This window comes from Triturus cristatus, chromosome 12 (genome assembly GCF_964204655.1).
Source record: "Triturus cristatus chromosome 12, aTriCri1.1, whole genome shotgun sequence".
Lineage (NCBI taxonomy): Eukaryota > Metazoa > Chordata > Amphibia > Caudata > Salamandridae > Triturus > Triturus cristatus.
The window spans coordinates 59,470,008-59,493,475 of NC_140595.1; the positions used below are offsets into that span (position 1 = coordinate 59,470,008).

Consider the following 23,468-nt stretch of genomic DNA (forward strand, 5'->3'; position numbering starts at 1 on the left):
ACGAGGTTGAGGCAATAACAACACTCGCACCTCCCCTGCCACAAAACAGTGACTTTCCTCCGCTCCCCCCAGACCATTCCACTCCAGTCAGGGGCAGACTAACACAGTTCCTACCTGTCTGGAACTCCATCACAACAGACAAGTGGGTAAGACAAATTATCCAGTATGGTTACTGCCTGGAACTTACAGCTACCCCCCCACACATACGACCCAAACAGCATCCAATGTCCGCAGACCATCTTACGCTCCTCAAACAAGAGGTTCTCTCACTGCTTCAAAAGCATGCAATAGAGCTAGTTCCCTTAGAGCATCAAGGAACAGGGGTATACTCACTGTACGTCCTAATACCCAAAAAGGACGGGACTCTGAGACCAATACTCGACCTCAGACCCTTAAATCTGTATATGCACTGAGATCATTTCCATATGATCACTCTTCAACAAGTGCTCCCACTGCTGCATCAAGGCGATTTCCTTGCCACACTAGATCTCAAGGACGCCTACTTCCACATTCCCATACATCCTGCTCACAGGAAGTACCTAAGGTTTGTGGTGGACGAACAACATTACCAGTTCACAGTCCTTCCATTCGGGGTAACAACCGTGCCCAGATTATTCACAAAATGTCTTGCAGTAGTAGCAGCACATCTCAGAAGACAATAAATTCATGTCTTCCCGTATCTAGACGACTGGCTAATAAAAGCCAAATCATTACACCAATGTGTTCTACACACTCACCAAACCATCCAACTATTACACAACTTGGGGTTCACTATCAACTATCCCAAGTCTCATCTCCAACCCTCTCATATACACCAATATCTAGGAGCTACCATAAACACCTCCCCAGCCCTAGCATATCCCAGTCCAGCCTGGATAGCCAGTATACACCCTCTTATCACAAAATTTCAAAACCAACACTCTCTTCCAGCCAGAGTGTTCATGCAACTCATAGGCATGATGGCGTCTTGCATCTTCATTGTGCCTTATGCAAGACTTCAAATGCGTCCCTTACAGGAATGTCTAGCATGTCAGTGGACAAATATGCAAGGTTTCTGCCTCTTAACCGACCTATCACTCTTTTCTCTGGTAAGTACTCACAAAAATCTAGATATCAATACATCAATAATTCCCCATAAATGATACATTCAATGTCTACAAACACATTTTTCTTTTTTTCATTTTTTCTTTTTTATTATTTATCAAAGGTTTTTCTCAAAAATATATACATTTCTGTGTTTTACAATTGGTCTTGGAACATTCATGTACATACAGTAAATGGTGTAAACATAAAATACATTGGTCTCAGATCACAATTATTAAGCAAATAAGAATCCCCCAAGAGAGATACCAAAGATATCTACATTCTCACCTCGCATACCATTCTTACATCCCAACAAACATACCACGCAAAATAAAAGGATTAAGAAGAACAATCTTAATTGTATGACATAGAGATATACAACTGGATGGATCAACTGCAATGTAATTTTTGTAATTTCTGATTAGTATCCCAAAGTCTATTGTAGTGGGTATAACATCAATTTGTATTTCTTCCTTTGTGCTGTTTGGGTTGATCCTAATAGGATTTGTTGTCCAGTTGTGAAGTAGCTGGTCTACGTACGTTTCGGTGAAATAGTTATTATAATCACCTTCCTCAGGACCAATGGAAAGCAAAGTTTTCTGTACAAAAGAGGGGGGATTCCTCTGTAAATGCAAATACAACATATATAAGATATAGGGAAATACTGATGTTCTTAGTAGTTATTTTAGAACATCTATAATTATTTATTTCTTAATCTTGCTGGTACATGCATGTCTCAGAAAAAGGACGAAAAAGAAAAAGAAAAGAAATGAAATAAACTCCTTAGGGTAGGAGAGGTGACAATTAGATTAGTACCCATAAGTGAACTAGGAGATTTTCATGTCAGCTCAGAGTGAATAGAAGGGGATGCTCCTAGTTACCCAACAGGTGGTTAGAAGATTCAAATCACCCTGTGTTACACAGAAAGATTTTTGAAGATACCTACATAGTAGATGTAACTCCAAGAGATATCTGGTTCTCATCGCCCTAAACCTTCCAAGGAGGCAGATGTTGTTTCAGAGTTGGTCTACAAATAGTGCGATCTGTTAGATAGCAAAAAATAAGAATAAGGCAAAATAGTTCTCTAGATTGTCCTGTCTATGTTAGCCTACCAATTATTTCAAAGTTGGCCAAAGTATTGCCATATCTTACCCTTGAGGTCTAAAATTATTCAAGTTGGAAATTCCTTGTGTAGATAGTGATCTCCTGCAGTCAAAATACTTTGAAAATGAACTTTACTGTTTCCATGGTAAGGCTATACCCGCAATCAGAGAAAAAGCCGTATTTTTTCTCCGTGGATGGAGACATCACCCACCGGTATTTGATATTTTGGCTGAGGGTCAGAATATAGATATACTATGTGGGTCTTAACTTCAGAGAAATTAAGAGAAAAAGGGGATAATATTGACTTTTTCTCAAAGTCTTTTGTTTAGGTTATATGGTGGTGTCGTTCACCAGAGGCGTTTTAAAGCTCTGTGATTCTTATGTGATTCTACAAAATATGAGAGACAATATTGTGGTTATTTCTTCAGGGTCTCCCTAAGCGATTTGGTTTATACCAAATTTGCTTTCCATTGGTCCTGAGGAAGGTGATTATAATAACTATTTCACCAAAACGTACGTGGACCAGCAACTTCACAACTGGACAACAAAATCCTATTAGGATCAACCCAAACAGCACAAAGGAAGAAATACAAATTGATGTTATACCCACTACAATAGACCTTGGGATACTAATCAGAAATTACAAAAATTACATTGCAGTTGATCCATCCAGTTGTATATCTCTATGTCATACAATTAAGATTGTTCTTCTTAATCCTTTTATTTTGCGTGGTATGTTTGTTGGGATGTAAGAATGGTATGCGAGGTGAGAATGTAGATATCTTTGGTATCTCTCTTGGGGGATTCTTATTTGCTTAATAATTGTGATCTGAGACCAATGTATATTATGTTTACACCATTTACTGTATGTACATGAATGTTCCAAGACCAATTGTAAAACACAGAAATTTATATATTTTTGATAAAAACCTTTGATAAATAATAAAAAATCAAAAATGAAAAAAAGAAAAATTTGTTTGTAGACATTGAATATATCATTTATGGGGAATTATTGATGTATTGATATCTAGATTTTTGTGAGTACTTACCAGAGAAAAGAGTGATAGGTCGGTTAAGAGGCAGAAACCTTGCATATTTGTCCTTCTTCCCCCCTCTTGGACCTAAAAGTAACTGGGGAAAACCTTCTTTCAATATATAGCACGTCAGTGGAACCAGGCTCACGGACAACTCACAGATCTGGTGTTGGTGGACAGCCGCACACATCGTTGTCTACAGTGGTGGAGCATAACAAACCTGTCCAAAGGGCGTGTGAGAGATAGTGCTGACAACAGACGCATCACTCACAGGATGGGGAGCCCATCTCCTCGGACACACCACTCAGGGCAAATGGACCACTCAACAGAAAGTGCTCCATATCAATTACCTAGAACTGCTAGCAGTATTCCTAGCACTAAAATCCTTCCAACTACATGTACAGAACAAGGCTGTCCTCATCCAGACGCACAAAATTACAGCCATGTATTACATACAAAAACAAGGAGGCACACGTTCTCTGCAGCTGTCCCAGCTCGCACAGAACATTTGGAGATGGGCCATTCCTCAGAACATATACCTACTTGCAGAACACCTTCCAGGGGTTCACAATCAGATTGCCGATCTGTTAAGTCGACAGACACAACAGATCCACGAATGGGAACTACATCCCCAAGTTCTACTGCCCTTTTTCCAAAAATTGGGCCAACCAGACATAGATCTGTTCGCCACACACAAAAACGTAAAATGCCCAACCTTCGCCGCCAGGTTTCCGCACCCAGAGTCAAAGGGCAATGCGATATGGATGAACTGGTCAGGCAGATTTGCGTACGCTTTTCCGCCTCTCCCACTCATTCCACTGGTAGTACGCAAGCTCAGATAGCAGTCTCTAAAACTGATCCTAGTAGCTCCCACATGGGCACGCCAGCCGTGGTTCACAACACTACTGGAACTCTCTCTAGTTCCACACCAAAAACTGCATCTCTCCCGTCCTTAATAACCCAGAATCATGGAGAGATCAGACATCCAGATCCAGGACAACTGAATCTGGCGATCTGGCTCCTGAAGTCCTAGAGTTCGGTTACCTTAACCTGCCACCAGACTGCATGAACATTAGAAAAGAAGCCAGATGACCTACTACTAGAGCTTGCTATGCTGCAAAATGGAAACGATTTGCCATTTACTGCACTAACAATAATATACACCCACTGGATGCATCCACCCAGAACATCATTTGCTACTTACTACACTTGCAAAGATGTAATTTAGCATACTCCTCCATACGTCTCCACCTAGCAGCATTAGCAGCTTACTTACAAAATCGACAGCACTTGTCACTCTTTAGAGTCCCTGCGATCAAAGCCTTCATGGAAGGACTTAAAAGAATTATTCCTCCCAGATTACCACCCTCTCCAGTGTGGAATCTAAACATTGTTCTTACTAGGCTCATGGGACCCCCATTTAAACCTCTACATAAATGCGAACTACAGTTCCTCACATGGAAAGTAGCTTTCCTTATCGCAATCACATCCCTCAGAAGGGTAAGTGAAATCCAGGCCTTAACCATACAAGAACCATTCTTACAATTACACCGTAACAAAGTGGTTCTTAGGACAAATCCAAAATTCCTTCCAAAAGCCATATCTCCTTTTCATCTTAACCAATCAGTAGGGTTACCAGTGTTCTTTCCAAACCCAGACTCTGTAGCGGAAATAGCTCTTCATACCTTAGACGTTAAAAGAGCCCTTCTTTACTACATTAACAGAACCAAATCTTTCCGCTAAACAAAACAATTGTTTGTAGCGTTCTCTCCACCACATAAGGGCAACCCCATCTCCAAATCTGGGATTGCTAGGTGGATAGTTAAATGTATCCAAATATGCTACCAGAAAGCTAAACGCACACTAACAGTTTCCCCTAGAGCGCATTCCACACGCAAACTAGGGGCTTCCATGGCATTCTTAGGTAACATTCCCTTAGAAGACATTTGTAAGGCAGCCACATGGTCTACAACACACACCTTCACTAAACACTATTGTGTTGACGTACAAGCAAAGCAACAAGCTTCTGTGGGCCAAGCTGTCCTTAAAACTTTATTTCAAACTGCTGCAACCGATACAGGTGACCACCGCTAGGGGGGATACTGCTATATAGTCTATGCTAGTGTGTGATCTGCAGCTCATATGCCTCGAACGGAATATGCTACTTACCAGTATGCATCTGTTCTTGGGATGTAGAACTGCAGATCTACACATGCCCACCCACCTCCCTGGGACCTGTATCTGTTCCAGCTTTATCTTACTTAGATATCACACATTGACATCTCTCTCTCTTCTACTAACTCCATAATTTCCCATCATGGCAAAAAACAATCTAACGATGGAGTTGATGCCCATGCGCACTATCGTCCAAGGGAGGAGTCACCTAACTTGTGACTACAAAGACTTCTTCCAAGACAACAACAACGTGCAAGCATCCGAGCCCAACACCAGATGGCGATCTATGCTAGTGTGTGGATCTGCAGCACTACATGCCAAGAACAGATGCATACTGGTAAGTAGCATATTCCTTTGTAAAAATAAAAAAAACACATTATATGGATAAAGGACATACTCTTAGGGAACACTGCATGAACTAAAACACATGAAATGTAAACATGGACTGCTATGCAGGAATGTATTACCTTAGGGTGTTTGCAGTCATTGCTTAGAATTTAAAGTTAAGAGCATGAATAAATAAATCCCTGGGTGGGTGATATGAGTAAAGGAGCCTCATTAGAGGGCCTATGCCAAAGGTGAGACAGTGCTAATGATAAAGGGGAATGGAGTGGAATGGAACACAAACCGTAAAACTGTATCAGTAGAGTTGAAGGAGTATCAGTGTTGAGGGTATCGCCAAAAATTCTGGGAAACAGGGTCATTTTCCTTTCTGCTCCTACAGCCTTGTGTTCATCCGTACCCCAAACAAACCCATCTGCTGCCTGCCAAGACTAGGAGCTTTAGTTGAGCGCTTGCTGCAACACAATGGAAACAACAATGTCCTCTATACTTTTTAGTGCCAGAGTAAGTGGACACGGTGAAGGACTTTGGCACGGAGGGCAGGGTGTCGGTCAGAGTAGGTGACTGTCTCTTTTCTGGCCTCTCCTTACTTTTTAACTGGAAAAGTGTGGAACTTTCTTCTGACAGTAGTAATCCCCAGTTTTCACACTGTTGCTTCACATTTTACGAACACTTGTTTTGCTGAAAACTGTGTATCAGATTTGTCTGCTGCAATGTTTATTTATGCTGTTGGCCCATACTGTCATTGTAAAGGAGTTTTTTTGTTGTTGAATATCTTCAGACAAGTACATAGAGTATCCAGTATTGGGGTATCTTTCATAGATTCACATGCCTGACTCATTCCCTGTCGTCGTAGTGGGAGTCCCTCGGTACAGATAACATAACAGTAAAGAATTTAAAAAAAACATAGGCCCATAGATGCAAACATGCATTATATAGCCTAATAGTCTCTTTTTGTAAAAAGGACCAAACTGAAACACATAACCAATCAGCAATCAGCACCCTCTAGAACCTTCCCAAGAGAGGCTGAGTTTCTCAGATTTTCACCGCTCTTCGTTGTGTAAGAGAGTCTCCCTGAGCCTGGCTCAGTTCTTCAGTGATTCAGATAAGTGTATATCTTATACTTTATCAGGATAGTGACGGATTCTAAGGGATTATTCAGACCTTGCCAGTCCTGTGGGAAGAAGAATGTTCACATTGATGATGCCCACAAAGACTGTATTTATTACCTTTATCCGAAGCATGAGGCTAGGCATTGTAAGATCTGCCGCACTTTCCCTACTAAAACCTTGAGGGATAGAGAAGGACGGCTTTTATTGTGGTTAAAGAAGAAGAATGACGCTGCTTCAGATACAGCGAGTGATACTTCCTCTAAGTCTCATAAGAGGCAGAGGTCGCCTGAGGGACAGCCTGAGGAGAAAAGGAAACAACCTAAAGTTTCTCACATGGCAAAAGAATCCCTTACTCAGGATAAAAAACACAAAGTCTCCTCAGGGGTTTCATCTCCTCAATCTGCAGGTGCTTCTAAAACCAAATCTGCTAAGAAAACCTCCTCAAATTCAATGGTCTTACCTGCTACTTCCACAACTTCAACTGTGTCATCTTCCAGACCGTCGACGATGATGACTTATTCAACAGCAAGTCTTAAAGGGTCTATTGCATCATCATTGCTTTTATCATCGACGACACCTCCGTCGTCGAGGGCATCCAAATCAAAAGCCTAGACGTCGACCGCACAGTCGACGAGCAAGTATTCGTCGTCGAGAAAACCATCGCCGACGACATCACCGTCGACGAGACCGGCGTCGACGACGACTCCATCGTCAATGGCACAGACGTCGACGACGACTAAATCGTCAACGACGGCTCCAGCGTCGACGGCATCGACGCCGTCGACGACACCAGCGTCGACGATGACATCATCGACGGCAATAATACCACCGTCTACGACAAAGATTTCACCAGCTGTTATGTATGCCAGTTTTTCAATGCCAGTTTTGCAAAGGGCGCGTATGGAGTTTAAAACCCCAAAAATGTTCCCTCTACCTCCCAGTAATCTTCTGGATGTTGAAGATACGGACGACGACGAGGGTCAATTTGGAGCGGCTTATAGCCCCTCACAGTTGAATGTGAAATGTCAAGAGAATGATGACTATGCTGAGGAGGAGCACTACTACCAGCAGTATGAAGCCCCTCCTGCTCATTACAGACATTATAGACACGTTGAGCAGCCTGTGCAACAACCTGCGCAATTCCCACCAGCTTCACTATTGGACCTCCAGAGTATGCTGCAGGACTATAGGAAGAGGTTTCCTCCTCAAGAACAGGAAATTGCAGTACCTCCACCACAACCAGCAACTCCAGCAGCGTTGCCGCCTCCTGTGATGCCCAGTCCCATTATCCCTCTACCTCCACAAGAGGACCCAGCTACCTCTGATGAAGAGCAGGAGGAGGGAGAGATTCCTGACCCTGCGACACCCGCGGATGAATGGGATGATTACGTGGTGCCAACACCTTCATCGCCACCTCATCGCCCTTCGGATTCATCTCCTGAAGACATAGGAAGTTTCCATAATATTATGGATAGGGCTGCTGTTAGGTTCCACCTACCAACTGTTGTACATCAGGAAGACTGCTTTCATTATGACTTTAAAGAGCAATCCAGAAAAAGTGTGAGGTCAATACCTATCATCGATCACATTTGACAGGCAGGGGTGAAAGTGATGAAAACACCAGCCTCTGTAATCCCTGTACTGCCGAGACTGGATAAAAAATATAGAGCCCCTGGGGACTCTCCTGCTTGTCTAACAGGTCATCCCAAGGCGGCTCAGAGGCTCTCTAAGAATCCTTCCGCTCCTGTTACCTCCCCACCTGATAAGGATGGTAGACATCTTGACACCATAGGAAAGAAATTTTCGTCTATGGCAGCGATTTCTGTAAGGGCGGCAAACGCTCTGGCAATCCTGAGCAGATACGACCGTCAGATATGGTCCGAAGTAGGGGAAATGAAATACTTCCTCCTGGAAAAAAATAAGGATGAGTTTACTAAGCTCATCACTGAAGGAGAAAGAGCAGCGTTGGAGCTGATTGATATCGCTATGGACATTGCCACTACCAGTTTTAGGCAGTTAGCGAGTGCTGCCGTCTTACGGCGTCAAGGGTGGCTTATAGCGACAAGTTTCCGACCGGAAGTGCAATCCAAAATTTTGTATATGGCTTACGACGGTGATAGCCTCTTTGGCAGTCACATTGATGGAGCTTTGACAACGATCTAAAAAGATACTGACACAGCTAGAGCTCTGGGTACCCTTCAGTACCGCAAGGTTCCCTTTTGGGGAGCTCGGGCCGGGGTTTCTCAAACTACAGAAGTAATTACCCGCGTTCCCAGACCTATCAGTCTTACCAGCCACGACAAGGATATCAGCAATATAACCGCCAACCAACTACGGCTGGTTTCTCTCGACAGGGCTCAAGACGGAAGTCAACATCCCAAGGCCGTGACTCCGGCCGCAAACAATGAGTTCAATCGGGTATCAGCGAGTGCGCCTCTTCCCTTAAAAGGTGCGAAACTCTCCATGGATTTACACCAGTGCCGCTAAATCACCTCAGACAAGTGGGTCCTAGATCTCGTATCTCACAGCCACACCTTGGAGTTTATTCAGATACCACCCAATACCCCCCCCCAGGGGATCGCAACCCCTCGTCTACATATGCTCAAGAGGGAAGTGAAGATCATGCTTCAAAAGAGAGCAATAGAGAAAGTCCCTTTTTTGCAGAGGAGGAAAGGTTTCTACTCCCGTTTTTTCCTTATTCACAAGAAATCAGGAGAGTGGAGGCCTATCCTTGACCTCAGAAAGTTCAACAAATTCTTGAAGACTCAATCATTCAGGATGGTCACTCTGGCATACATCTTGCGTCGCCTCAACAGTGGCGACTTCATGACATCATTGGACCTCGAAGACGCTTATTTTCATATCCCTATTCACCCGAAACACAGAAAGTTCCTAAGGTTCACAGTGGCTGGTACCCACTATCAATTTCGAGTCCTTCCATTTGGTCTCAAATCGGCTCCACGAAATTCATGGCCCCAGTAGCAGCTGCATTAAGGAACAGCGGTCATCAGGTATTTCCTTACCTAGACGATTGGCTTCTGAAAGCGCAGTCAGCTCATCTAGTGGAAGCAGCAACGGAGAATTGCATTTCCCTGTTTCAGCGATTAGGCCTATCATTAAACTTCCAAAAATCCTCACTCATTCCAAGCCAGAGAATGTGTTTTCTGGTAGCAATTTTGGACACCATTCAGAAAAAGGCCTTCCTTTCCCAGGAAAGACAGCAATGATTACAGACGCTGGCACTAAAATTGTACAGAAAAATGTGTGTTTCTGTAAGGGTGTTCAAATCTCTGCTAGGAATGCTTTCATCAGCAATAGACCTAGTGCCAATGACTCGACTACACATGAGACCTCTTCAAGAGGAGGTGCAATGCCAGTGGATACAGACCAAGGGCTCTTTCGACGACATAATAAAGATCACTCCTCTAATGAAAGAAGCTTTCCTCTGGTGGGCACAGCGATCAAATCTATCCAAAGGACTCTCTTTTCTCCCAGTTATTCCAGACTACGTTGTCACAACAGATGCGTCTATGAAGGTTGGGGAGGACACTTACAGGACCTGCAAGTTCAAGGCAGATGGTCATCAGCCCAACGCAAAATGCATATAAACAGACTGGAGTTGAAAGCCATCTCTCTCTCACTTCGAGCTTTCCTCCCACAGATTCAGGGATCCTCGGTTCTAGTCCGCAGGACAACACCACAAGCATGTTTTATATAAACAAGCAGGGAGGAATCAAGTCCCTATCTCTGTCACAAGATGCCCAACAACTTTGGGACTGGTTAACGACCCACAAAATCTCTAACAGCCGAACATGTCCCAGGTTTAAAGAATACCCTGGCGGATACCCTGAGCAGGGCAAACATAGGTTGTCACGAGTGGGAGCTGGAACAATCTCAGCTGGACAGGATATTTGCGACATGGGGGAAACCAGAGCTGGATCTCTTTGCAACTCAGAGCAACTCCAAATGCCGGTTCTTTGCAAGCAGATTCCCTCTCCCAGGATCTCGGGGGAATGTGCTTTTGATGCGCTGGTCAGGGACCTATGCGTACGCATTTCCCCCCATACCCCTGATTCCCAGGGTCCTCACGAAGATCAAGTGTCGCATTCTGTTCATAGCCCCCAGGTGGCCCAGGCAACATTGGTACTCAGAACTCCTCCTATTGTCAGAAGTGATGCCCATTCGCCTTCTCCCAATGCCAACAGTGTTGTCCAGGAACAATGGCCAAGTGTGTCACCTGGAACTGGCCACACTGCAATTACATGCTTGGCTCCTGAATTCTTTGAATTTAAGAACATAAACATTGACCAGGACTGTAAAGAGATTATAGCCAAGTCAAGAGCTGACAGCACCAATAGAACATACAAACTTAAATGGAAGCGTTTTTGTATATGTGCAGAAGCAAAGCCTTAGATCCTTTCCACTCTGCAGCTGAAGAATTCTGCCTTATTTACTCTTTTTAGCGAAATCTGGACTCACACATTCTTCAGTTAGAGTTCATCTGGGTGCTATATCGAGATACAGACGATTACCTAACTGCCCCTCGTTACGGTCATCAAGAATTGTGAAGGAGTTCATGAAAGGCCTGTTTAGGGTTTTTCCACCTATCAAAGGCTCCACTTCCAGAGTGGCGATTAAATGTAGCATTGTCGCAGTTGATGAAGCAACCTTTTGAGCCGATACATAAAGCGGATCTGAAATTCTTAATTTGGAAGATGGCCCTTCTCGTGGCTCTCACCTCCGCAAGAATGGTTAATGAGATTCAAGCATTCACTATATCTCATCCTTTCTTACGGTTCTCTAATGATAAGGTCATTTTAAGAACAAACCCTAAGTTCATTCCTAAAGTACCCTCTCAATTCCATTTGAATGAACCGGTTGTCCTCAGAACTTTTTTCCCTAACCCATCCACACCGGCTGAAAGAACTTTACACACTCTAGACATAAAGAGATGTCTTAAGTTTTACTTGCAACGCACAAAAGAGATCCGCAAAATAAATCAGTTGTTTGTAGCCTACGGTCAAAATTGCCAAGGAAATGCAGTCACCAAAGCTACCATAGCTAGATGGGTAGCTAATGCGATACAGTTTTGCCACGACAAGGCTGGCAAACCATTATCACGAACTGTAAGAGCGTACTCCACTAGAACAGTCTCCGCTTCTGTTGCTCTATTTGCCGGAGTACCACTTGACAAAATTTGCAGAGCAGCAACGTGGAAGACAACCCAAACGTTCTCGCAACATTACTGCCAAGAGTCATCGCACAGAGCTGTCGCAGTTGTTGGACAGGCAGTTCTACGACACCTTTTTCACTAAGGTAAACACATTTTTCTAGATGTGCTCTGTATATATATTTATCTATGTGTATGGATATTTATATGTATTTATATATAGCTGTGTATCCTTATGTTAGCAGGTACTGGTGAATGTTGTTGCTTACGCTGATATACTCCCATCATTTTCCATGTTTCACACAGTACTAAGCAATATATTAGCACTACCCATCATCCACTCTAGTGCTTACCAACTAATACGCGTGCGTATATATATATATATAGATAGGTTTCTATTATCCATATGAGGCACTGCTTGCTATTCTGATTCAGGCATGTGAATCTATGAAAGATACCCCAATACTGGATAAGAAATAAGTTACTTACCTGTAACTGCAATTATCCAGTATTGGTATCTTTCATAGATTCACATGCACCCACCCACCCTCCTCCCCGGAGAGGCTTCCTCTATACTACGGTACTTACTACACTTGTGCTGGATAATCTGAGGAACTCAGCCTCTCTTGGGAAGGTTCTAGAGGGTGCTGATTGCTGATTGTTTATGTGTTTCAGTTTGGTCCTTTTTACAAAAAAAGACTAATAGGCTATATAATGCATGTTTGAATCTATGGGCTTATGTTTTTTTAATTATTTACTGCTATGTTATTTGTACCATGGGACTCCCACTACGACGACGGGGAATGATTCAGGCATGTGAATCTATGAAAGATACCAATACTGGATAACTGCAGTTACAGGTAAGTGACTTATTTCATATTAAGCATTGCCTAACAAGTTGTGTTGCAATTACTTTAATACAAGGGGGTGTTTCTTAATATGTAGATCATTGTGTGGTGTTAATTTTGCATAACCTTTTCAGAGCCACATTGTTGAAATAGCATTGGAATTCCTATTCATAGACATAAAGTGGTTTATAATCTGCTTTTGTAGAGGTAGTTCATGAATGCCAGGTTCTAGTTTGGTTCTGTGGTGACAAAACTACAAGATGAAAATTCAAAGCAGTGACTGATCTTGAAAATGAGTAGTTATTAACACTATATGTATATTGAATAGAATTTAGATTCATCCTTAAAATGTTTTCTGAAGACTACTTTTTCAAAATTTGAGAGTTTCGACTTTGAGCTGGTTTTTGGGCTGACACTGGTCTGTGTTGGTCTGAATTTGGGCTTATACTTGAGACTTGGGATGGGTACTGAGTATGTCAGACTTCATTCTCATCTGGCTGAGAAAGACTGTGTGAATTCTGGAGCACCTTCCATAAACTCTATGGTAAAATCATGAGAAAACAGTTTTCTCTGAAATATAATTCATAAAATCCCACCAAAAGACGATTTCACTGGGTAAAATCACCGTAAAACACACCAGAATTCCTAAGCTTTTTATGGTACCATCCACAAAGATTTATATTGTAACTAAAATCTGTTATCACCCTTCATACATTTTCCTTTGTTGATTCTCAAACCCGCCATTCAATACAATGCATTTTAATGGGGACCATGCCTCTGAGGCCTGTAAGTGTAGCCACAGCATGTTGTCTATGTTGTGTCCAGACAATAAAGGGGAGGGGTCCATTTGGGACCCCCATATATGTCCTTTGGGGTCTAAGTGGGCTCACCCTGCCCCCTAAAAATGTTTTAACTAATTTTCAGGACACAGGAACCAAGTGCCTGAGTCTTCTAATGTCTGCCTACGCATATTCTTTAGGTTGCGACCAACAAATCAGGATTGACTAGTCTAATTTAAACTGGTCACTAAGAGCGCACCTGAGCACCAACTGTCCAAATATACAAATTACTTTTTTCCTTTAATAACTCAAAAACTACTGAACACATTTACACCAAATAACAAAAAGCGTGCTTTCTGGACCAAGAGCTACCTTTCTGCCAAATTTGGTATAATTCTGTCCAGCGGTTCGGGCTGTAGTCCTATCTAAAATCTCTATGGGAATTAATAAGGGAAAGGCATGTTTTTTTGACCCCCTCCCCTTTTTCTCAGCCCCCACTTAAAGGCTTACCACGAAACTTTCCATGCACAATAAGCCCCATTGGCACACTTTTTGATGAAAAACACCTTTCCTATGGAAACATAGTCTTAACTATAACTACCTACTGGCACTGCCGGTAGGTAATAAATATGTAGACATATGTATGTATGTATATGTGCGTATATATGCAAAACAATCCAAAGGTTACAGGTATGTTATGGTTAGGCTAAGATTTAGATTTACTATTACTTACGCCCCGCAATGAGCTGATTATGACCTCATAATATTACATTACTCATGACATGGTCAGTGACACCACTGATGACATCACTGATGACATCTCAAATTACATCACTGATGGCATCATCCCATGACTGTAAGTGTTTTAACCATTCATGAGAGTTAAATATATATACTAAGCTACAGCATAAGTTAAATTACTATTCTTTCTGTACTAGCAATTAGTCATACTCTTTCTAACAAATCTGAGCTGTATGGGTGAGTGAGAGGCTGTATTGGACAGTGAGTGAGTGTGTGAATGGCTGTATGGGTGAGTTAGTGGCTGTGTGAGTGGCTGCATAGATGTGTGAGTGGGTGTGTGAGTGGCTGTGTGGGCGAGGAAGTGGGTGTTTGAGTGGCTCTATTGGTGAGTAAATAGCTGTTTAAGTGTTTGTGTATAGGTAAGTGAGTGGGTGTGAGTGGCTGTTGTGGAGAATGAATATCTGTGTGAGTGGCTTTAAGGGTGGGTGAGTAGGTGTGTGAGTGGTTGTATGGATGAGTGAATGGGTATGTAAGTGGCGGTATGGGTAAGTGAGTGAGTGTGTGAGTGGCTGTATGGGTAAATAAGTGGGTGTGTGAGAAGCTGTATTGGTGAGTGAGTGGCAGTGTGAGTAGCTGTGTGGGTGAATTTGTGGGTGTGGGTTTGACTGTAAGGGTGTACGAGTGAGTGTGTAAGTGTCTGTATGACTGGACATATGAGTTTCTGTATTAGTGAGTGAGTGTGTGCATGAGTGGCTGTAAGAAAGTGCCCTCCTTTTGCATGGTTGCCCCCACTTTTTGTTGAACTGCTGATATACTTTGAGTGTGCCCTGGGCTCCTGCCAATCAGGTACCCAGGGCTCTATGTTCTTTCCCTAAAACTACATTGAAGACAAAAACTCAATTGACACTCTCTGGCCACAGGTCAGCCCCTAGTAAATGGTACCACGGGTACCCAGGGCACTGTGACCAGGGAAGGCCTCTAAGGGCTTCAGCACTTATTGTGCCACCCTTAGAGGCCCTGTACCTTTACACTCACACACTGCCTTTGCAGGCTGCGTGTTTTGGTGCAGAACAAAGTGAAGAGTCGACATGGCACACATCACTGTGTGCTATGCCTACAACCCACTGCCCTTGCATAGATCAGCCTCTCCTCTAGCTGGGTGCACTGTACCAGTGGTGAGGGTGCAGGTGCATAAGCCCTGTACCCCTACAGTGTCTAAGCTAATTCTTAGACATTATAAGTGCAGTAATGCCGTTAAGAGTATAGGGTGCTGGGAGTTTGTCATTACGAACTCCACAGTACCATAATGGCTTTACTGAAAACATTAAACCCACACTGATGCCAGTGTGGGATTTAATGAAAAATGCACACAGAGGGCATCTTAGAGATGCCCCTGAAAAATGGCCTAACGCTAGTGTCCAGGCTGAGTGGCTGCTCCCCAGCTGCCACCACCAGACATGTTTCTGGACCCCTGGGTCGAGAGCCTGCTGCTCTCTGGGGTCTGAAACAATGCACATCCTGGGACGAGGTGCCAAGCTTCCTCCCCCAGGATGGGCAGGGTCCACGAAGGGGAAGCTTCGAAAGGCTTGCTGCCTTTGTGAGCTTCCCCAGGCCTCTTGCTGCTCCCAGCAACTGGTCACCACCAGTTCTGACCCCCACTTTGGTCTGGAAAACCAGCGGCAAAACAAAGTGTGGAAGGGAGGTGTGCCCACCTTTGCCAACCCCACCCCTCAGGTGGGGGAGGCGAGGTGAAGCACAACTCTCAGTCCACACCATCTTGCAGCTGGGGGGACCCAACCAACCAGAGTGAGGCATATGCCCCCCTCCCACTGGAGGGTGGCATAATACGGGGGTGTACCCTCCCCAAGGAAGGGACCCATTGGTCCCAACCTTTTACTTACCTGTAAAACCCCCAAATCTAGTATTTGGGGCACCCCTGAACCTTGCCTCGTCAGACAAGCAACAACCAAGAAGAAAAGAAGAAGAAGGATGCAACAGCCATGCAGAAGCAAAGAAGAGGAGGACACCCACTGACTTGGCCCCAGCTCTATCAGCCTGTCCCAACCTCAAACCTGCAGAAGCGAAACTCGGGGGTGTCCTGCAACCAGCAACCTCAAGAACCACAAGGACCTGCTCTGCCTTCCCAAGAAAAGACTTTGTCTCCTGTGAACACCAGATTTGTTCACACACAGACTCCAGCTCTGGCCAAATCAGTGAGTCTGCACCCGATGCCACCTGTCCATGTTCTAGTGGCCCAACACCAAGAGGAGGTCTCCCCAGTGATTCTGATCCAAGATCTGGTGATCTCTGACCTGCCTTGAATCTCCCAGCAAAGCCTGCAGCCTCTTTCTGGAGGATCCCCCCGAACACAACCGGAGTTGGTAAGCAAAACCCGACGCCTAAAGATACCCCGAAGGTGTCCCAGCATCCCCAGGCATCCCAACTTACCTCTCCAACTGCTGGTCACCTCCAGAAGATCTTTATCTCTGAGCCTGCAGTCTTTGTTGAAACCGGAGAATCCCCATTGAAACGAACAGGGCTCCCGTCGCCACAAAAGCACCCTCCACACAGCCGCCCCTGCGCCGCTGTGAGTGCACTTTTTGTGCTAAACAGGATCCCCCTTTGCCCTGTGCCTAATACCAGGAGCTTTGCTCCCAAACCCAGTGGCCTGCTCGTAAGCAGCCACCAACCAGAGGCCCCCTATCCCCCATTGGATAACATTGGGCCTCAGTACTCTGCACCCGGCTGCCCTAATGCAGCTGAGGGTGTAACAAGGGTGCATCCTTGACCCTGGGGGAACCATTGTTCTAACACCAGAAACTCAACCCCAAAGAACGAGTACTTACCTGGTAACCATTAGCTTAATTTCTCTCCATAGGAACCTATTGACTGTTTTTCTCTGAAAAGTGTGGAATTGATTTGTATGGAAAACTGAAAAATTTCAATTGTGGAAAACTGATTTTACTTAACATTTCTCTAGGAAATGTCCCAGTGTAATATCTAGGCATATCACACCGAGTAGAAAAGTAACTTAAAAAGTAATCTAAAAAGTAATGAAAAAGTAATCTGTACAGTAATTTCAATACCTTGACTTACCTGTATTTCAAACAACTGCATTGGAACTTGCATTCACTTGTAAACACTGCATAATATTTAGCAAAGCATTTATTTCACTTACCTGTGCCAGGCTTGGCTTGGTTCTTGAAATAAAATAACAATATTTTTTTATACAACCAAAATTGGTCTGAGTTCAGTCTTTGAGTATGTGACCTCACTTTCTGATTGAGTGTGAACCACACATGCTTAACACTTCCCTCTGATACAGCCTTACTGTGCACCCACACTACCACAAATAGAGAGTAAGGTGCTATCTACTTTTACCTCTGCCTACCTTTGAGGTTCCACTGGACTCTGTGCACACTATACCTCATTTTGATATAGTATATACAGAGCCAGCTTCCTACAGTGACTGCATAGGTGAGTTAGTGAGTATATGAGTGGATCTGTAAGTGGGTGTGAGAGTGTCTGACTGGGTTTGTGAGTGCCTCCTAGTGTGTGTGAGTCAGTCTGTGAGTCAGCACATGAGTGTCTGAGTGGGTCTGTGAGTAGGTGCATGAGTATCTGAGTGGGTGTCTGAATGGGTGCATGAGTGTCTCAGTGGGTCTGTGAGTAGGTGTGAGAGTGTCTGAGTGGGTTTGTGAGTGCCTCCATGAGTATGTGAATCAGTCTGTGTGTGGGTTCATGAGTCTCTAAGTGGGTCTGAGAGTGAGTGCATGAGTGTCTCAGTAGGTCTGTAAGTACATGAGTTTCTGAGTGGGTCTGTGAGTGGGTGCGTGAGTCTGAGTGGGTCTGTGAGTCTCTGAGTGGGTCTGTGAATGGATGCATGAGTATCTAAGTGAGTATGTGAGTGGTTCTGTGAGTGTCTGAGTGGGTCTGTGAGTGGGTACATGAGTTTCTGAGTGGGTCTATGAGTGGGTGTGTGAGCGTCTGAGTGGATCTGTGAGTGGGTGTGTGAGTATCTAAGTGGGTATGTGAGTGAGTAAGTGCCTGCATGGGTCTGTGAGTGGGTCGGTGAGTGGATAAGTGGTTCTGTAAGTGGGTGTGTGAGTGGCCAGGCCGCATTTGAATAGGGGTGGGGGGCCATACAGCCCCATCCAGAGGCTGATTTTGGGGTCCCCTTGGCCCCCTATAATTGAATGGGAGAGGGGGACCATGTGGCCACCCTTCCCTGGTGGATTGTGGTCTCGGGTACTTCTTTCCCCGAGACCCGGCCACATTTGATTGGGGGAGAGGGGCCGAGCAGGGCCCCTCTTCGGGCCAAATTCGGCCCTGGGGACCGCATCGTCGGTACTCGGACAAAATGTAATGGGGGAGAAAAGCCACACAGTCCCCTCCGGGCCGATTTCAGCCCTGGGGAACCCATCCCCCTGGGCCCAGTCAAAATACAATGGGGAAGGGTGGCCACGAGGTCACCTCCATGGGTCAATTTCAGCCCCGAAGACCCTATCCCCTGGGACCCGGCCACAATAGAATGGGGGCTGCACGGCCTCATCCCTAGGCAGATATCGGCCCCAAGGAACCCATACCCTGGGCAGGCTTTAATGCAATTGGGGAGGGGGGCTGCGCGGCCCCCCTCACCGGGCTGATTCTGCCCCAGGGATCCATCCCCCGGGTCCTGGACATAATGCCTATTTACGCCCCGGGAACCCCATCCACCGGGGCCTGGCCATGTCTCCTGGGTGCCTGTAGGCACCCAGTGTGCATAATAGGGATCGCAGGGGGAGCCTTAAGGCCCCGTTGTTCCAGTCGGCTTCCCACCTCCTGTGGGAGTCAGCTTTGCTGCTGCATGGAGGGAGCTGCTGGTAAGGCAGCTCCCTCTGTGAAGGAGCAATCTTTTAATCTCTTTCCCTGCCCACATGTCTGTGGGCAGGGAAAGAGATTAAACCTCCACTTCCAGCCTGCGGTGCACTTTGACACCTCTCTCCTGCTGGAACCGAAGTGTTCGCTTTTGCTTAGCAGGAGCTGTCAAAGTTCCCGCCAAGCTAAACAAAATGGCTATGTCCCGGGGCACCCCGGGACATAGTAGGACCCAGACCAGGGCCAGGGCCATGTATGGCTCCAGGAGGAGGGCCCCCCCCCCTCCTTTATTGTTCACGGGTGGCCCCGGGTAGGTGGTGGTCCCCAGGGCTATATATGGCCAGGGAGTAGGGCCCCATGGCCCCATCCCAATTCAAAGTCTATTTTTGTCCCATGGAGGTAGTGGTCCTGGCACAATAATTCTATGAGCCCCATGGAGGTGGTGGTCCCTGGGGCTTCCAGCAGCCTAGGAGAGGGGTCCATGTGCCCCCCTCCTTTAATTAAATGCAGCCCCATGGAGGTGGTGGCCCTGGGGCTCATTTGAGCACATGGAGTGGGTTCCGCGTGGCCCCCCTCCTATATTAATAAAAAGCCCAGGGAGGTGGTGATCCCCGGGGCTCATTTGAGCCCATGGAGGGGGTACTGCACGGCCCTCCTCCTAAATTAATAAAAAGCACCATGGAGGTGGTGCCTCAGGAGGGGGGCCCTTGTGTCCCCCACCCTTTTTTAGAAAATGTCGCTAGGACATGGCCCACCCGGGGGCCCTTTGCAAAACAAGCCCGGGAGCCAGCTCATGTTTTCCTATTTTTTTAATTTTGTAACAAATTTGCAGATTCTTTTTTTTAAATGTTTTTTTGCCCTGACGGGTTCCTGCTGAGACCCCAATACCAAGGCTTAGGGGTCAGGGTATTCCTACACTGCCCCCTTTTCTTTTTTTAACCTTTTTTGGGGGGACTCAGCACAAGTTGAGTCCCATGATGGCTGCCAACACTTCCTGGTTGAAGTGTTGGCATCCAATCAAAGCTCTGCAGATCTCTGCACAAGCGCGATATTATTTGCTAATTAGCCGCGATCGTAGATTTACAAATTTGAATTTCCCCTAATATCTTGCAAACTACTGAACGGATGTTCATCAAATAACGAAAAGCATAATCTGCCTAACCAAATCTACCTTTCCGTCCAGAGGTTTAGGCTGTAGTCGTGTTCAAAACTACTATGGTAATAAACATGGGGCACGCACTTTTTTTTACCCCTTCTCTTTTTCTCAGCCCCCGCTTAATGGATCACCCTGAAACTTTCCATGCACAGCAAGAATCACCAGCGCATTTTTTCTGGAAAATGTTGTGAAGATTCGTCAAACGACGTCAAAGATATAGGCGCGTCCAAAAACGTTTTTCCTATTGAAACATTGTCCTAACTATAACTACCTACTGGTGACTGCTGATAGACTATATATATATATATATATATATATATAGTTGGACTTCCCCACGAGCGGAACATATATATATATATATATATATATATATATTATCTACTGGCAGTCGCCAGTAGATAGTTATAGTTAGGACCGAGTTTCCATAGGAAATCTGAAAATTCTATTTTGAATAACTGTGGCGCCGGTTGACGAATCCTCGCGAAAGTTTCAAAACTAATGGGGCGCTCCGTTCAGCTCCTACCCTGAAAGTCTCGGGGTGATTCGTCAAGCGGGGGCCGAGAAAAAAGGGGGGTCCCAAAACACGTTTTACCCATGCATTTTTCCATAGGACCTTTAGTCGAAGGTACAGCCCGAACGGCTGAACAGAATTACTTGAAATTTGGCAGAGAGGTAGTCCTCAGGTCAGGGAAGTGCCTTTTGCAGGTCTGGTGTCAATCTGTTCAGTAGTTCCTGAGAAAATAGCATTTAAAAGCATATAAATATCTATAGGCGCGCACCGTGCGCGCACCGTGCGAGCACCCTAACGTGCGCGAGCGTAATTCTGATTGGTGGTTACATGTTAGTCAACGTTCGAATCGGTCGAAATCAGGAAGTGTCGGCCGCCATTTTGTTTGTTTTCAGTGCGAGAGTGAAAAAGGAAGGTGGCGAATGTGAAAAGGGGGCAGGGTAGAGAGTTCCTGACCCCCTAGCCTTTGTCAGGGGGTCCCTGAAGGCAGAACATTTTTTTTTTTCAAATCGCGGGGGTGCGCGCACCGTGCGTGCACGGTGAAAAACCAAATATATATATATATATATATATATATATAAAAAAAAAAATAATACATAAATAAATTAGCATTTAAAAAAACGTACAAATTCACTGAAAACACCATAGGTTTCACACACGTTATAGTTAGGAATTAGCATTTAAAAAACCTTGCAAATTCACTTAAAAAACCATAGGTTTCACACATGTTATAGTTAGGTGGATATTTCACTCGTAAAAAACCAATGAAATTCCCCCGTTATAGTTAGTTCAGATAACTATAACTCGCGCGACCGCCACTCTATCACAAGGATGATGTCATCAGTGATGTCATGAGTGATGCCACTGACCATGTCATGAGTGATGTAATATGTGACGTCATGAGCAGTGGATTGCGGGCGCGTGAGTTATAGTTATCTGAACTAACGATAACGGGGGAATTTCCTTGTTTTTTTACGATTGAAATATCCACCTAACTATAACATGTGTGAAACCTATGGTTTTTTAAGTGAATATATATATATATATAAGAATGAAAAAACAAATTCCCATAAATCCAGCTTCTGCAGGAACACAGGTACAGACCACAGCACGCTGAGAATAGGTATTAGTGCAGGTTTATTCCATATGGATCGGCATATATATATATATATCTTACCCGCTGGCAGTCGCCAGTGGGAGGATAATTATAATTAAGACCACGTTTCCATAGGAATTTTTTTTTTGTTTTCCTAATAACTTTGGCGCTGAGTGACGAATCTTCACAAAAAATTCTGCAAAAAATATTCTTCTACCTCAGCTCCCACCTGAAAAGTTTTGGGGGGATCCGTCAAGCGGAGGCCGAGAAAAAGGAGGGGGTCCCTAAACACTTTTTCTCCATTTATTTATCCATATCAACTTTAGACACAGCTACAGCCCAAACCGCTGAATGGATTTAAACCAAATTTGGCAGAAAGCTAGATCTTGGCCCGCAGCAAAAAGTAAAATGTAAAAAAAATGAACTCCCATGCTACTAAAAGAAACACCAGGGTGGGCCAAGGCCCAGGAGGTGCCGCAAAATATTTATTTTGGTGAAGAGGGCGTGACCCCTCCCAGAGCCTCTGTGAGGCCCCGGGGACCCCATCCACCGGGACTGATCTATAGTATGAGGGGGGCGCACGGCCCGTCTCTGCAAGCCTTAATAGGTACAGAGGACACGATCCGCCAGGGCTGAAATTCATAATCAAAGGGGAGGGGGCCATGTCGTCCCCCAGTTTAGATGGGCGCAGAGGCCAAACAGTTTATTTTAGAGGAGGGGGTCCCCGCAGCCCCCACCCGGAGCCTGTGAGGACCCTGGGGACCTCATCACCTGGGCCTTCTCACAGACCATGTCCCCTGGAGCCTACCCCCCAGGACTTAGCAGTTTCCCTGCTTACATTAGTGCCCTAAGGTAACTATAATTTGCACCCTCTCCATGCACTGCTATTACCCCACATATTACATCACTCATGACATTTTCTATGACATCATTGATAATATCACAGTAACATTTGCAATGACATTAATGATGAGCAAACTGTGCATGGCGGGGGGGCGAATTATAGCTACCTTAGAGCACGAGTTAATGATACTTGAGAAAACTATATCGGGTGAATTTCAGTGGTTTTGTTTGTTTAAAACAATATGTTTTAACTGGCATTTTCACCTAACTATAAGGTCCCTTTTAACCTTTGTATTTTTCAAATCATTTTTAGTTTTTTTTTTTATTTAGAGGAAAATATCATTACAATTCCAAACTATAACTTCACTTTAACCTTTGGATTTTTTCAGTGAAGATATATATATTTTGACTTTTTTTGAAACTGTAAATGCCCTAGGCACGTTTTAGAAATCCGTGGTACTCCTGGTGTCCTTCTGAGGTATGTTGACTGTTAGAGTTAGGATTCAGTTAATGTTATGTTAGGGGTGAAGGTAGAATTAGAATAGGTTTGTGAAGGGGTGAATGAAGTACAATTTTGACATTAAAGCGTATGCTAAATATTCTTGCCTAAATTTTAAATG

At 44.6% G+C, this 23,468-nt stretch overlaps 1 protein-coding gene across 2 annotated transcripts in view; it reads left to right on the forward strand.

Annotated features, from left to right (window-relative positions):
- LOC146772463 (phospholipid-transporting ATPase IK-like) overlaps positions 1–23,468 on the forward strand; it is a 520,789-nt gene that overhangs the window by 178,714 nt on the left and 318,607 nt on the right. The window lies entirely within an intron of this gene.